Source organism: Tachyglossus aculeatus, chromosome 2 (assembly GCF_015852505.1).
Source record: "Tachyglossus aculeatus isolate mTacAcu1 chromosome 2, mTacAcu1.pri, whole genome shotgun sequence".
In the NCBI taxonomy this organism is placed as follows: domain Eukaryota; kingdom Metazoa; phylum Chordata; class Mammalia; order Monotremata; family Tachyglossidae; genus Tachyglossus; species Tachyglossus aculeatus.
In genome coordinates, this window is record NC_052067.1 from 175,735,345 (window position 1) to 175,751,494 (window position 16,150).

Here is a 16,150-nt window from a genome sequence, read left to right on the forward strand (position 1 = left end):
ATTCAGTCTTATTTATTGAGCGCTTATTGTGTGCAGAGCACTGTACTAAGTGCTTGGAAAGTACAATTCAGCAATAGAGACAATCCCTGCCCACACTGGGATTATAGTATAGAAGGGGGAAAACAGACATCAAAACAAGTAAACAGGCATCAATATAAATAAATAGGCTTAGAGATGTATACACATCAAAACAAGAGGCATCAATATAAATAAATAGAATTATAGGTATACACATATGTACATAAGTGCTGTGGGGCCAGGTGGGGAAGAGCAAAGGGAGTGAATCGAGGTGACGTGGAAGGGAGGGAGGGCTGAGGAAAACGGGGGCTTAGTCTGGGAGGAAAAGGGGGGGCTTAGTCTTAGGCCAGAGGCAGGATGTGGGTGAGAGGTCAGTGGTGAGATATATGAGATCGAAGTACCATGAGAAGGTTAGAGCTGGAAGAGCAAAGTGTGCAGGCTGGGTCCTAGTGCACAGGAGAGTTGGGGCTGAGCACAAGGCAGGATTACAGGATTAACTCCCTGAAAGCCTCAGGGCTGCTCCCTCTAAGGGACTCTCATGTCACCCATGAGGTCACTAAATCATACTTTGGATGATGTTCCTTGCACCATCACAGGCTTCAGTTGATCCTGCCCCTACCCACAAGAAATTCCTTGGTCTTGTTGGGGAAAGCAGATCAGGTTGGGGTGGGGTGAGAAGTTGATGGGGTGGGCTGATGTGGGTTGGCTGAGGCAGGACAGAAAACCAGGGGAGATGTCAAGGCCCTGACTTTCACCAGCCCAGACAGCCTCTCTTTGGGCCCCTGGAGAAAGAGACAGGTGGTGGCCAGGTGAAACTGGCAGACATTCCCAGATTTCTGCTGACCCCCCACAGCTTGTCTTGGTGCCCGTGCCAAGAATCAATCAATCAATCAATCAATCAATCAATCAATCATATTTATTGAGTGCTTACTGTGTGCAGAGCACTGTACTAAGCGCTTGAGAAGTACTAGTTGGCAACATATAGAGACAGTCCCTACCCAACAGTGGGCTCACAGTCTAGAAGGGGGAGACAGAGAACAAAACCAAACATATTAACAAAATAAAAAAAATAGAATAGATATGTACAAGTAAAATAAATAAATAAGTAAATAGAGTAATAAATATGTACAAACATATATACATATATACAGGTGCTGTGGGGAAGGGAAGGAGGTAAGACGGGGGGATGGAGGGGAGGCCGAGGGGGAGAGGAAGGAGGGGGCTCAGTCTGGGAAGGCCTCCTGGAGGAGGTGAGCTTTCAGTAGGGCCTTGAAGGGAGGAAGAGAGCTAGCTTGGCGGATGTGCGGAGGGAGGGCATTCCATGCCAGGGGGATGACGTGGGCCAGGGATCGATGGCGGGACAGGCGGGAACGAGGCATAGTGAGGAGTTTAGTGGCAGAGGAGCGGAGGGTGCAGGCTGGGCTGTAGAAGGAGAGAAGGGAGGTGAGGTAGGAGGGGGCAAGGTGATGGAGAGCCTTGAAGCTGAGGGTAAGGAGTTTCTGCCTGATGCACAGATTGATTGGTAGCCACTGGAGATTTTTGAGGACGGGAGTAACATGCCCAGAGTGTTTCTGGACAAAGACAATCCGGGCAGCAGCATGAAGTATGGATTGAAGTGGGGAGAGACACGAAGATGGGAGATTAGAGAGAAGGCTGATGCAGTAGTCCAGACGGGATAGGATGAGAGCTTGAACGAGCAGGGTAGCAGTTTGGATGGAGAGGAAAGGACGGATCTTGGCAATGTTGCGGAGCTGAGACCAGCAGGTTTTGGCGATGGCTTGGATGTGAGGGGTGAATGAGAGAGCGGAGTCGAGGATGACACCAAGTTTGCGGGCTTGTGAGATGGGAAGGATGGTTGTGCCATCAACAGTGATGGGAAAGTCAGGGAGAGGGCAGGGTTTGGGAGGGAAAACAAGGAGTTCAGTTTTGGACATGTTGAGTTTTAGGTGGCGGACAGACATCCAGATGGAGATGTCCTGAAGGCAGGAGGAGATGCGAGCCTGGAGGGATGGGGAGAGAGCAGGGGCAGAGATGTAAATCTGGGTGTCATCAGCGTAGAGATGATAGTTGAAGCCATGGGAGTGAATGAGGTCACCAAGGGATTGCGTGTAGATCGAGAACAGAAGGGGACCAAGAACTGAACCTTGGGGAACCCCCACAGTAAAGGGATGGGAGGGGGAGGAGGAGCCTGCAAAAGAGACTGAGAATGAACGACCGGAGAGATAAGAAAAGAACCAGGAGAGGATGGAGTCTGTGAAGCCAAGGTCGGATAGCGTGTTGAGGAGAAGGGGGTGTTCCACAGAGTCGAAGGCAGCTGAGAGGTCGAGGAGGATTAGGATAGAGTAGGAGCCGTTGGATTTGGCAGGCAAAAAACCTTGAAACCTAAGGCCTGGGGTCTGTCTGCCATTCCCTTCGGGAGACTCTAGTGTCAGCCTGGAGATCTGTCACCCTTGCTACCTTTTTGGGGAGGGTTTGGTAGGGAAGATCCCAGAGGGCAAATATCAAGGACAGCTTTAGTTAATCGGGGCAGTTTAGGAGTGGGGGAAGCCCTCCCAACTGAGAACCAGACCACCTGGCTGGGTCTGTGGCCATGCTCCCATTACCTACCGCGGCAGCGGGAATTGGGTAAGTAAATCCACCTGGAGGATAATGTCAGTAGGGTGGGTCCTCCCCTCCCGGTGGGTTCCTTGAAGTCTCCTCTGGAGGGTTGAGGGTTCAGGGGCAGGTTGATGATTAACCTCAGCTTTGGGGTTTGCCCACCTGGGCCAGGACCAGATTCTAAACTTATATTCCTCTGCTCCCCCTTGGCCTTGCAGGAGATAAGGCTGGCCTGAGGAGATAAATACTGGCCGGGTCAGCCCTGATCTCCACCAAGGTGACCAGACTCAGAATAACCATGAAGGTCTTCATCCTCTTTGCCCTCCTGGGGGCTGTTGGTGAGTTTCCCTCCAGTCTCTGTCCACTTCCCATTGGGTATCAGAAACTGGCCAGAGACTACAGGCCTCAGAAGTGTGTCTCAGCCTCGGTTCTAGATACCCCCATCCTCACGATGGTAGGCCAGTCCTCCCCAGGATCATGCCCCCCAAGGGTCCTACATGGGCTCTCTTCAGCCCATGCCTGTGTTTACCCAAACCCTGCTTGGTGCTCCACATGGCCTATGCCTGTGTTCCTTAAGGCCTGGACCTGTGCTCTCTCTGCCCTGTGCCTATGTTCTTATTGCTTGTGCCTGTGTTCCCTATGGGCACACACCTGTGCTCCCCAGGCCCCTTGTCTATTCACTGACTCGTTCAGTTGTATTGAGTGCTTCTGTGTGCAGAGCACTGCATTAAGCACTTGAGAGTGCTCCTTACAATCTGTGCCTGACTTCCATAGACCCCATACCTGTGCTTTCTACGGTCTGTACCTGTGTTCCCTACTAGCTGTGCCTGTGTTCCCCATGACACACTCTTGTGTTCCCCAGAGTCTTTGCCTCGACTCCGTACAGTCTGTATCGGGACTCCAAATAAGATGTACCTGCACTTCCTATGGCCTGGGCCTGGGTTGCCCATGGGAAACTCCTGTGCTACCCCAGAACCTTTGACTGTGCTCCCTAAGTCTGTGCCTGAGTTCTGTACAGCCCATACCTGTGCTGTCCAGGACCCGTGTCTCTGTTCCCCAGGGTCTGTGTCTCTGATCCCCAGGGCCTGTGTCTCTGCTCCCAAGTCCTGGGACTGTGCTCCCCAGGGTCTGTGCCTGCATTCCTCAGGGACCAATTCCTCTTCCCCATTGGGAGGCAATGTTCTGTGAGATGGGATGAGAAGGAGGCTCAGGGGCAGCTTGTAGAAACCTGGTTTTCCCCAGGCAGGGGGGAGGGGTAGGAGGCTCAGGAGCAGTTGGTAGAAGTCTGGTTTTCCCCAGATGGAGCACAGGAAAAGGCAGGGAGTGAGAGGATAATTATTGGGCAAATACCTGAGGGGCAGGTGGGAAAAACAGAGCTGAGGGAAGGGGAACAGGTTTGTTATTAGGGTGGCTGATGTTGGTAACAGAGTGTGCCGATAGAGTGCCAGAATAGACTGACCTTTTCATATTTTCTCTTTCAGTCAGGATCACTTGTTGTCCCCAGGGACTCCCAAGGGCAATGGACAAAGGTATCAGTGACAGAATTGGGAGGGAAAGGAAGGTACGTTGGCGGAGAGACACAGAGATAGATGGAGCAAGATGGAGACAGAGACAAGAGTGAGACAAAGGGTCTGAAAGACAAAGACAGAGACAGAGACAGACAGCAAGATGGACAGAGACAATCAATTGATCATTTTTACTGAGTGCTTACTGTGTGCAGAGCACTGTACTAAGAGCTTGGGAGAGTACAATATAACAGAGTTGGTAGGTATAGTCCCTGTCCACAAGGAAGTTACAGTCTGGTGGGGGAGATAGACAATAATAATAATAATAATAATGGCACTTATTAAGGGCTTACTATGTGCAAAGCACTGTTCTAAGCACTGGGGAGGTTACAAAGTGATCAGGTTGTCCCACATGGGGCTCACAGCCTTCATCCCCATTTTACAGATGAGGCAACTGAGGCCCAGAGAAGTGAAGTAACTTGCCCAAAGTCACACAGCTGACAAGTGGCAAAGCTGGGATTTGAACCCATGACCTCTGATTCCAAAGCCCGTGCTCTTTCCACTGAGCCATGCTGATTTTCTTCAATATTAACATAAATTAATAAATTATGGATATATGCATAATTGTTGTGGGGCTGAGGATGGGGTGAATAAAGGGTGCAAATTCAAATACAAAGGAACTGCAGAAGGGAATGGGAGGAGAGGAAATAAGGGCTTAGTCAAGGAAGGCAGACAGAGATAGACATAGAAATCAACCAATCAATCAATGTTATTTAATCAATCGTTCAATCAATGGTATTTATTAAGTGCTTAGTGTGTGCAGAGCACTGCACTAAGCACTTGGTAGAGTAGTATTAAAAATAATAATAATGATGATAGTATTTGTTAAGTGCTTACTATATGTCAAGCACTGTTCTAAGCACTGGGGGAGGTACAAGCTAATCAGGTTGGACACAGTCCCTAACCCACATGGGAATCACAGTCTTAATCCCCATTTTGCAGATGAGGTAACTGAGGCACAGAGAAATTAAATGACTTGCCCAAGGTAACAGAGTAGACAAGCGGCAGAGCTGGGATTAGAACCCAAGACCTTCTGACTGCCAGGTCTGTGCTCTATCCATTATTCATTCATTCATTCGTATGTATTGAGCTCTTACTGCGTGCAGAGCACTGTACTGAGCACTTGGAAAGTACAAGCTGGCAACATATAGAGACGGTCCCTACCCAACAACAGGCTCACAGTCTAGAAGGGGGAGACAGACAACAGAACAAAACATATAGATGGGTGTCCATTAGGTCATACTGCTTCTCCCAGTTGACCATAGGAGCCCATAGTGAGCTTATAGTGTAGATGGGGAGGCAGACTTTAATATAGATAAATAATTTCTGGGTCTGGACATAAGTGCTGTAGGGCTGAACGTGGGGTAAAGCCCAAGTGACGAAAGGGTGTAGATCCAAGTGCGTAGACGATGCAGAATGGACAGGGAGATGGAGAAAAAGGACCTAATTAGGGAAAACATCTTGAAAGAGAAGAGACCTTAATAAGGCTTTGAAGGTGGAGCTGTATATGAAGCTGTATATATGTATATATGTTTGTACATATTTATTACTCTATTTATTTTACTTGTACATATCTATTCAATTTATTTTATTTTGTTAGTATGTTTGATTTTGTCCCCCCTTTTAGACTGTGAGCCCACTGTTGGGTAGGGACTGTCTCTATATGTTGCCAATTTGTACTTCCCAAGCGCTTAGTACAGTGCTCTGCACACAGTAAGCGCTCAATAAATATGATTGATGATGATGATGATGAGAGAGTGGTGCCTGCTGTATATGGAGGGGAAATGAGCACAGCACTGCACTAAGCCAGTGAGAGAGTATAATACAACAGAGTTGGTAGACATGAGCCCTGCCCACAAGGGGCTTACTATCTAGAGAGATGCTGCATGGCCTAATGGAAAGAGCATGGGCATGTGAGTCAGAGAACCTGCATTCTAATCCTGGCTCCATCACGTGTCTGCTGTGTGACATTGGGCAACTTCTCTGTGCTTCAGTTACCTCATCTGTAAAATGAGGATTAAGACTGTGAGCCCTGAGTGGGGCAGGGACTGTATTCAGCCCAATTATAGAGAAGCAGCATGGCTCAGTGGAAAGAGCACGGGCTTTGGAGTCAGAGGTCATGGGTTCAAATCCCGACTCCACCACTTGTCAGCTGTGTGACTTTGGGCAAGTCACTTAACTTCTCTCCCCCTCGTCCCCCTCTCCATCCCCCTGTCTTACCTCCTTCCCTTCCCCACAGCACCTGTATATATGTATATACGGTTGTACATATTTATTACTCTATTTATTTATTTATTTATTTATTTATTTATTTATTTATTTATTTATTTTACTTGTACATTTCTATCCTACTTATTTTATTTTGTTGGTATGTTTGGTTCTGTTCTCTGTCTCCCCCTTTTAGACTGTGAGCCCACTGTTGGGTAGGGACTGTCTCTATGTGATGCCAATTTGTACTTCCCAAGCGCTTAGTACAGTGCTCTGCACATAGTAAGTGCTCAATAAATACGATTGATTGATTGATTGATTGATTCTCTGGGCCTCAGTTACCTCATCCGTAAAATGGGGATTAAGACTGTAAGCCCCCCATGGGACAACCTGATCACCCTGTAACCTCCCCAGCACTTAGAACAGTACTTTGCACATAGTAAGGGCTTAATAAATGTGATTATTATTATTATCTTGTATTTATCCCAGTGCTTAGTACAGTGCCTGGCAAATAGTAAGAGCTTAAGAAATAACACAATTATTATTATTGTAGGAGAAAACGAGACAAACACAGGCAAAAATAATGATAATAAGAAGATGAACAATAATAATAACAGTGGTATTTGATAAGTGCTCACTATATGTTAAATGTTAGGGGGGATACAAGATAGTCCCTGTCCCTTCTAAGTCTTATGGAGAGATTTAGAGACTGACAGAGAGAATGAGAAGGAAAGAGATGAGAGAGAGAGCGACCGAGACAGAAATAAAGACAGACTGAGGGACAGAAAGGAAGAGACAGATACAGACAGTGAGAAGGCCAAAAAGAGGCAGAAACAAAGTTAGGAAGAGATAATGAGGGAGATTCAGAGACAGTGGGCAGAAAAGAGGCAGAGCTAGGGAGACATAGTGAGATCCTCTAAACTGTAAGCTTGTTGTGGGCAGGGATGTATCTACTACCACCTCTGTTGGATGGTACTCTCCCGAGCTCATAATCCAATGCTCTGCACAGAGTAAGTGCTCATTAAATACCACTGATTGGTACTGAGACAGTGAGAGGGAACAGACCAAGGGAGACAGGGACAGTGGCTGAGAGAGAGACAGACAGAGAGAGACAGGTCAACTGTGATGAAGGAAGCATCTAGTCTTCTAGACCGTGAGCCCGTGGTTGGGTAAGGATTACCTCTACTTGTGGCCAAATTGTACTTTCCATGCACTTAGTGCAGTGCTTTGCACACAGTAAGCACTCAATAAATATGATTGAATGAAAGAAGGAAGGAAGCCAGGTGCCAGCAGGCCCCTCCATGGCCTGATATCCAGGATTTTGCCATACCGGCTGCTCCCTTCCCTGGCCCGTTTCTTGGGGATCAGGACCCTGTGCCCCCACCTTTCACCACCCAATGTGGCAGAGAACAGCTAGGCTCCAGGCCCCCGACCCTGTGTTCCAAGTAACCCGCTCCTGACTCCTCCCCCAGTGGCCCAACCCATGGATGACGATGACAAGATCGTCGGGGGTTACACATGCCCGAAGAATGCCCTGCCCTACCAGGTGTCCCTGAACATCGGCTACCACTTCTGTGGTGGCTCCCTCATCAACAGCCAGTGGGTTGTGTCCGCTGCTCACTGCTACAAGTCGTAAGTGTCACCATGGGATATGCGGGTCAGGGGTAGGAGTGGGACAGGGAGGCTGGGGTGAGGAACACCAGCATGGGCTGAGGGGCACGGAGTGGTGGGGCAGAGCAGGGAGGTCAGGGCTAGGGGCACCAGATGCTCCCACCAGCATGGGGGCAGGTATGGAGAGTGGGGCAAGGCAGGGAGCCTGGCACGAGGAGCACCGGACACTCCCACAAGCATGGTGTGTAGGGTGCAAGGTGCAGGAGCAGGGCAGGGAGGCCAGGGAGAGAGGCAGCAGATGCTCCCATCAATTACGGGTGAGGGGCATGGGGTGATGATGATGATGATGATTACGGTATTTGCTAAGCTCTTACTATGTGCAAAGCACTGTTTTAAGCTCTGGGGGGGATACAAGGTGATCAGGTTGTCCCACATGGGGCTCACAGTCTTAATTCCATTTTACAGATGAGGTAACTGAGGCACAGAGAAGTTAAGTGGCTTGCCCAAGGTCCCACAGCTGACAAGTGGAGTCGGAATTCGAACTCATGACCTCTGACTCCAAAGTCCGTGCTCTTTCCACTGAGCCACGCTGCTTTTCCAGCTTCTCCACGCTGCTGAGTCAGGGCAGTGACCCTGGGGTGAGGAGCACCATATGCTCCCACCAGCATGGGGTGAGAGTGTGGGGTGTGGGAGTGAGGTTGGGGTAAGGGGTAGGAAACATTCCCACCACTATCGGGTTAAGGGTGCGGGGTGCCGGGGCAGGGCAGAGTGCCCGGAGCAAGGGACCAGATGCTTCCACCAGCATTGGGTGAGGGGTGTGGAGTGCAGGGGAAGGCCAGGAAGTGGGGTACTAGGTGTTCCCACCAGCATAGGGTAAGGGGTGGAGGGTGCCAGGGAAGAGTAGGGAGGCTAGGGCGAGGGGTACCAGATACTTCCACTAGTACGGGGTGAGGGGTGTGGGGTGTCAGGGAAGGACAGGGAGGCCAGGGCAAGGAGTACCAGATGCTCCCCCCAGCATTGGGGGAGGAAGCCGGTTAGAGACATAGTGAGCCAATGAGCCGAGGAAATCTACTGAGGAATTTAGAGAGTCTCTCATTGTCCTAGGACGGTTCTCGGGGCATCGGGTGTGGTCAGGACCACCTTCCCCAGGGGGCTGTTCGGCATCCCAAGAGCTCCAGGTTTACGGCATGGTCAGTGGCATCGCCGCTGAGCACAAAGGACGTTGAGTCCAGTGGTGTTTCTGCACAAGATTCTTCCTGGGGCTTTCCGTCACTCCCAGGGTGCTTGGAGGTGCTTGCCACCTAGGACGAAAGGAAATCATGACACAGGAGTGAAGGGGGTGGTCCTTAGACCAGAATCAGAAGTTGAAGGTGTTAATCAATCGATGTGATTTATTGAGCGCGTACTGTGTGCCGAGAACCGTACTAGGTGCTTGGGAGGGAACAGTACAACAGAGTTGCTAGACATGATACCTGCCACAAAGATTTCATAGTCTAGAAGGGGAGACAGACATTGAAGCAAATTACAGATAGGTAAAAGGGAGAGGGAGAGTCACTGTTAACTGATTCATTCAATAGTATTTATTGAGAGCTTACTGTGTGCAGAGCACTGCACTGAGATGAAATTGAATGCTGAACCGATTAACTGTTGGATTGATTGACCCATGGGTTGATTGATGGGCTGATTCACTAATGGATCAATTGATTACCAGCCTGGAAACAGAAAGCCACTGAGAAGAGCCCAGATGCTGGGCCCCAAGTGCTGTTGGGTGGAAGTGAAGATATGCACCATCTTGGGGCCCTTGGAGGATGGTGCTCTCAAACAATCGGGTTGATTTTTTGGGCCCAGAGCTAAAGTGGCCTGGGACAGCAAGGTGACCATGGGTTAGGACTGTTCCTGGGCCCAGAGCTAAAGTGTTCTGGGACAATGGCCTGAGGCAGTGAGGTGACAGCTGACTGGGACTGTCTCCCAGACCCAGAACTAAAGTGGCCTGGAGCAGCTAGGTAACCGAAGGTCAGTACTGACTCCTGGGCCCAGAGCTCAAGTGGCCTGGGACAAGGGCCAGGGACAGTGAGGTGACAGCTGACCAAGACTGTCCCCCAAGGCCAGAGTTAAGATGTCCTGGGACGGGGTTTAGGCTTGGGGGCAGGAAGGGCTATGCAGGGGGATGCCCAGGAGAACTACTGAGGGAAACAGAGGCTGCGAGCCCCCCCTCTACCCAACCCAAACATTCCCCCACCCACCCATGGTCCCACCCTTTCCTCTTCCAGCCGCACTGGACGAGCACGACATTGAGGTCTTGGAGGGCACCGAGCAGTTCATAGACTCTGCCTTGGTCATCCGCCACCCCAAATACAGCACACGCAACATCGACCACAACATCATGCTGATCAAGCTGAGCACCCCCGCCGTGCTCAGCTCCCGCGTGGCCGCTGTCTCCCTGCCCTCCAGTTGTGCTCCCGCTGGCACCTCCTGTCTCATCTCTGGCTGGAGAAATATGCTGAGCAGTGGCAGTGAGTGTTCAAGAGGGAGGGCATCACTGAGGCGTGACGGGGAGGAGAGAGCCATTCATAAGAGGCAGGGCAGAAGCCAAGAAACTGGGGTCACAGAAGACAAAATCCCTCCCACCCCTTCTCCCCCTCCCCACCATTGCCACCATCCTCTCCCCTGCCGCCACCATCATTCATTCATTCATTCAATCGTATTTATTGAGTGCTTACTGTGTGCAGAGCACTGTACTAAGCGCTTGGGAAGTACAAGTTAGCAACATATAGAGACGGTCCCTACCCAACAGTGGGCTCACAGTCTAGAAGACCTTCATCACCAAAACCACCATATCATCACCCACTAACACCACCATCACCATGACCACCCCATCTCTGCCCCTGCTCTCTCCCCCTCCCTCCAGGCTCGCATCTCCTCCTGCCTTCAGTACATCTCCACCTGGATGTCTGCCTGCCATCTAAAACTCAACATGTCTAAGACTGAACTCCTTATCTTCCCTCCCAAACCCTGCCCTCTCCCTGACTTTCCCATCACTGTTGACAACACTACCATCCTTCCCATCTCACAAGCCTGCAACCTTAGTGTCACCCTCGACTCCGCTCTCTCGTTCACCCCTCACATCCAATCCGTCATCAAAATCTGCCGGTCCCACCTCCGCAAGATCGCCAAGATCCGCACTTCCTCTCTATCTGAACTGCTACCCTGCTCGTTCAATCTTTCATCCTATCCCGCCTGGATTACTGCATCAGCCTCTTCTCTGATCTCCCATCTTCCTGTATTGCCCTACTTCAGTCTGTACTTCACGCCGCTGCCCGGATTGTCTTTGTGCAGAAATGCTGTAGGAATGTTACTCCCCTCCTCGAAAATCTCCAGTGGCTACCAATCAACCTATGTATCAGGCAAAAACTCCTCACCCTCGGCTTCAAGGCTCTCCATCACCTTGCCCCCTCCTACCTCACCTCCTTTCTCTCCTTCTACAGCCCAGCTGGAACCCTCCACTCCTCTGCCACTAATCTCCCCACTGTGCCTTGTTCTTGCCTGTCCCGCCATTGACCCCTGGCTCACGTCCTCCCCCTGGCCTGGAATGCCCTCCCTCCGCACATCCGCCAAGCTAGCTCTCTTCCTCCCTTTAAAGCCCTACTGAGAGCTCACCTCCTCCAGGAGGCCTTCCCAGACTGAGCCCCCTCCTTCCTCTCCCCCTCCTCCCCCACCCCATCCCCCTGCCTTACCTCCTTTCTCTCCCCACAGCACCTGTATATATGTATATATATGTTTGTACGTATTTATTACTCTATTTATTTTACTTGTACATATTTATTCTATTTATTTTATTTTGTTAATATGTCTTGTTTTGTTGTCTGTCTCCCCCTTCTAGACTGTGAACCTGCTGTTGGGTAGAGACCGTCTCTATATGTTGCCAACTTGTACTTCCCAAGCGCTTAGTACAGTGCTCTGCACACAGTAAGTGCTCAATAAATGCGATTGAATGAATGAATCATCATCCTGACCACAATGTCCACCATTATCAACACCACCATCACCGTGACCATCCCATCATTATCCCCATCAACATGACCTCCATCATCAACACCATCCTCATGATGACCACCTCGTCATCCCCATCACCACAATCATCGACACTGCCATCACCATGGCTATCATCTCTATGACCACCCTATCATCAACCCCCATCACCATGACCACTCCATCATCATCCCCATCACCGTGTCCACCATGATCACCACCAACATCACTATGACCCCCCCACCCCCGACTTCCTTATCACTATCACCACTACGCCCATCTCTCCCCCTCCCCCCGTCACACTCACCACCACTAACAGATGTTTGCTGAGCCCCTTCAGATGCAGAGCGCTGCCCTGGGTGCTGTGTCTGATTCACTGTAGGCTTGCTGGTCCAGCCCACTGTTGGAAAGGGACCGTCTCTATATGTTGCCAACTTGTACTTCCCAAGCGCTTAGTACAGTGCTCTACAAACAGTAATCACTCGATAAATATGACTGAATGAAAGAATGAATGAATCTCATACCTATGATCACTAACCACCATCTGTGCTGGGAAGCTTGCTAGGGGAATCTGAGGACAAGCAAACCCCTCACCCCAGTGGGTAAACTCCCACCAAAAGGGCCAGCCAGCATCAGTAACAGTGAGCTTCCATTTCCAGGACGCCCAAAAGACCTCCCTCCCTTCACAACCCCCTTCTTCCCTGCAGGCAACTAACCCGACCTACTGCAGTGCCTGGATGCTCCCATCCTGGCTGACGCCCAGTGCCACAGCGCCTACCCTGGACAGATCACCAAAAACATGATCTGCCTGGGATTCCTGGAGGGTGGAAAGGACTCCTGCCAGGTTAGACATTGCCCCTTCCCTGCCCTGAGATCAGTCTCTGCCTCCCCCTCCTCTGCTCTGAGATCAGATGCTCCCCCCTCTCCCCTCCCTCAACCTCCACCCCAAGATCAGTCTCCACCTCCCTATCCTGGCCCTGAGATCATATGCTCTCATATGCACCCATCTTTCAGAGCTCCTCACACCCCACCTCGCCACCCTCTCCTCTCTACCCAGTCTTGATGATCAGATTACTGCTCTCAACTTTACCTTTTCTACTCAGCTAGATTCACTCGCTCCCCTTTCCCTTCGCCACTCTTGTACCACTAACCCACAGCCCTGGATGTCCGCCAATGTCCGCCTCCTTCGCTCTTATGTTTGAGCTGCCGAACGCTGCTGGCGAAAGTCTAAACACCATGCCAACCTCGTTCACTTCAAGTTTATCCTTTCCTGCCTTAACTCAGCCCTCTCTTCTGCCAGACAAAACTATTTCCCCTCCCTTATTAACACCCATGCCCATCACCCCCGCCAGCCCTTCCGTACATTCAACTCCCTTCTCAGGCCCCCGGTTCCTCCCCCTCCTCCTTCCCTCACCCCCAACGATCTGGCCTCCTACTTCATTAACAAAATTAAATCCATCAGGTCCAACCTCCCCAAAGTCACTTCCCCCCCTTCTCCAACCCCCCGGCTCTCAACACTCTCCGCTACTCTCCCATCCTTCCCAGCAGTATCCTCAGAGGAGCTCTCCTCCCTCCTCTCAAGTGCTACTCCGGCCACCTGTGCTTCTGACCCCATTCCCTCTCATCTCATGAAATCTCTCACTCCATCCCTTCTCCCCTCCTTAACTTCCATCTTCAACCACTCACTCTCCACTGGTTCCTTCCCCTCTGCCTTCAAACATGCCCATGTCTCTCCCATCCTAAAAAAATCCTCTCTTGACCCCACCTCACCTTCTAGTTATCGCCCCCACATCCCTCCTACCATTCCTTTCGAAACTCCTTGAACGAGCTGTCTACACGCGCGGCCTAGAATTCCTCAACAACAACTCTCTCCTCGACCCCCTCCAGTCTGGCTTCCGTCCCCTACATTCCACGGAAACTGCCCTCTCAAAGGTCACCAATGACCTCCGGCTTGCCAAATCCAATGGCTCTTACTCTATCCTAATCCTCCTCGACCTCTCAGCTGCCTTCAACACTGTGGACCACCCCCTTCTCCTCAACACGCTACCCAACCTTGGCTTCTCTCCTTCTAGAGCCCACCCCACACCCTCCCTTCTCTCCTTCTAGAGCCCACCCCACACCCTCCGCTCCTCTGCTGCTAATCTCCTCATCGTACCTCGTTCTCGCCTGTCCCGCCATCGACCCCCGGCCCACGTCATCCCCAGGGCCTGGAATGCCCTCCCTCTGCTCATCCACCAAGCTAACTCTCTTCCTCCCTTCAAGGCCCTACTGAGAGCTCACCTCCTCCAGGAGGCCTTCCCAGACTGAACCCCTTCCTTCCTCTCCCCCTCGTCCCCCTCTCCATCCCCCCATCTTACCTCCTTCCCTTCCCCACAGCACCTGTATATATGTATATATGTTTGTACATATTTATTACTCTATTTATTTATTTATTTTACTTGTACATATCTATTCTATTCATTTTATTTTGTTAGTATGTTTGGTTTTGTTGTCTGTCTCCCCCTTTTAGACTGTGAGCCCACTGTTGGGTAGGGACTGTCTCTATATGTTGCCAATTTGTACTTCCCAAACGCTTAGTACAGTGGTCTGCACACAGTAAGCGCTCAATAAATATGATTGATGATGATAATGCCTCCTCGCCCTGCCCCATCTCTACCCCGAGATCAGTCTCTGCCTCCCTCTCCTGGCCCTGAGATCAGATGTTGCCTTCCCGCTCCCCAACCTCCGCTATGGGATCAGTCTCTGCCTCTCCCTCCTCCATACCAAGATCAGATGCTGCCCCTTCATCCCCCCTGCTTCCACCCCAAGATCAGTCTCTGCCTCCCCTCCTGGTCCTGGGATCAGATGCTGCCCCCTCGCCCCTCATCTCCACACCAAGATCAGTCTCTGCCTCCCCCTCCTCTGCTCCAAGATGGGTCTCGGTGAAGACTCCGGATGGAATTTCCCAGGGTATTGAAATATGTTATGGGGGACATTGAGGGTCTTTACTTTCAGGCTGGCCCCCTGCAAATGTATTAGTAGAGCCCGCCTACCTTCCCCTACCCCACTGAGCCATGTCTGGGGTCAGCACCCATACAGTGGGTGGAGAGGAAGGGGAGGGACACGGGGATATGGAGGTGGGCACAGGGATGGACTCTGGAGGCAGCTGGACAGATTAGCTGCTCACCCAGACGACACAGATGATGCAGATGGTTGCAGGATGCTGCCCAGAGTGGGCCACTGGGAGGAAAGGCATGCCCAGATCTCTGGGGAAGAGGGAAGCCTTGTTCGCCTGGGAGAATTCCTGGAATTTTGATGGGGCCGGCCCTCCAGGGATTGAAGAGTTCCCCATCCATGGTCCCTCCCTCGGTGGAACAGTCCCTGATCTTCCTGATCTCCTTATCAGGATGACTCTGGTGGCCCTGTGGTCTGCAATGGGGAGCTGCAGGGCATCGTCTCCTGGGGCTACGGCTGTGCCTTGAAAGGCAAGCCTGGCGTCTACACCAAGGTGTGCAACTACGTCAGCTGGATCCAGGAGACCCTGGCATCCTACTGAGTGGCCACTGGTCTCTGAGCCCTTCTGGATGGGCTACCCTGGGCCCCTCTGTGGGGAAGCCTGCTGTCTCCTCATCCACTTCCTGCCTTGGAACTAGTTCTAAATAAAAGCTTTTGCCCTTCACTGTGTCTGTCAGAGTGTCCTGCATTGTGTCTGTGAGAGTATCTAGCATTGTGTCCACTAATGTTCCAAATTGTGAGAGTATCCTGCAATATATCTGTGAGAATGTCCTACACTGTAGATGTAATTGTGGCCCACATTGTATCTCTGAGAATGTCCCACTCTGTCTGTGTGAGTGTCCCACGCTGGATGAGAGAAGCAGCGTGACTCAGTGGAAAGAACATAGGCTTGGGAGTGAGAAGACATGGGTTCAAATCCTGCCTCTGCCACTTGTCTGCTGTGTGCCTTGGGCAAGCCACATAACGTCTCTGTGCCTCAGTTAACTCATTTGTAAAATGAGGATTAAGACTGTGAGCCCCACGTGGGACAACCTGATTACCTTGTATCTACCCCAGCACTTAAAACAGTGCTCGGCACATAGTAAGTGCTTAACAAATACCATAATTATTATTATTATCTCAGTGTC

The 16,150-nt window shown here is 50.9% G+C and overlaps 1 pseudogene; it reads left to right on the forward strand.

The window, feature by feature from the left end:
- Positions 1-2,914: 2,914 nt before the first annotated feature.
- Positions 2,915-15,564, forward strand: LOC119939973 (annotated as a pseudogene).
- The last annotated feature ends 586 nt before the right edge of the window (positions 15,565-16,150 follow it).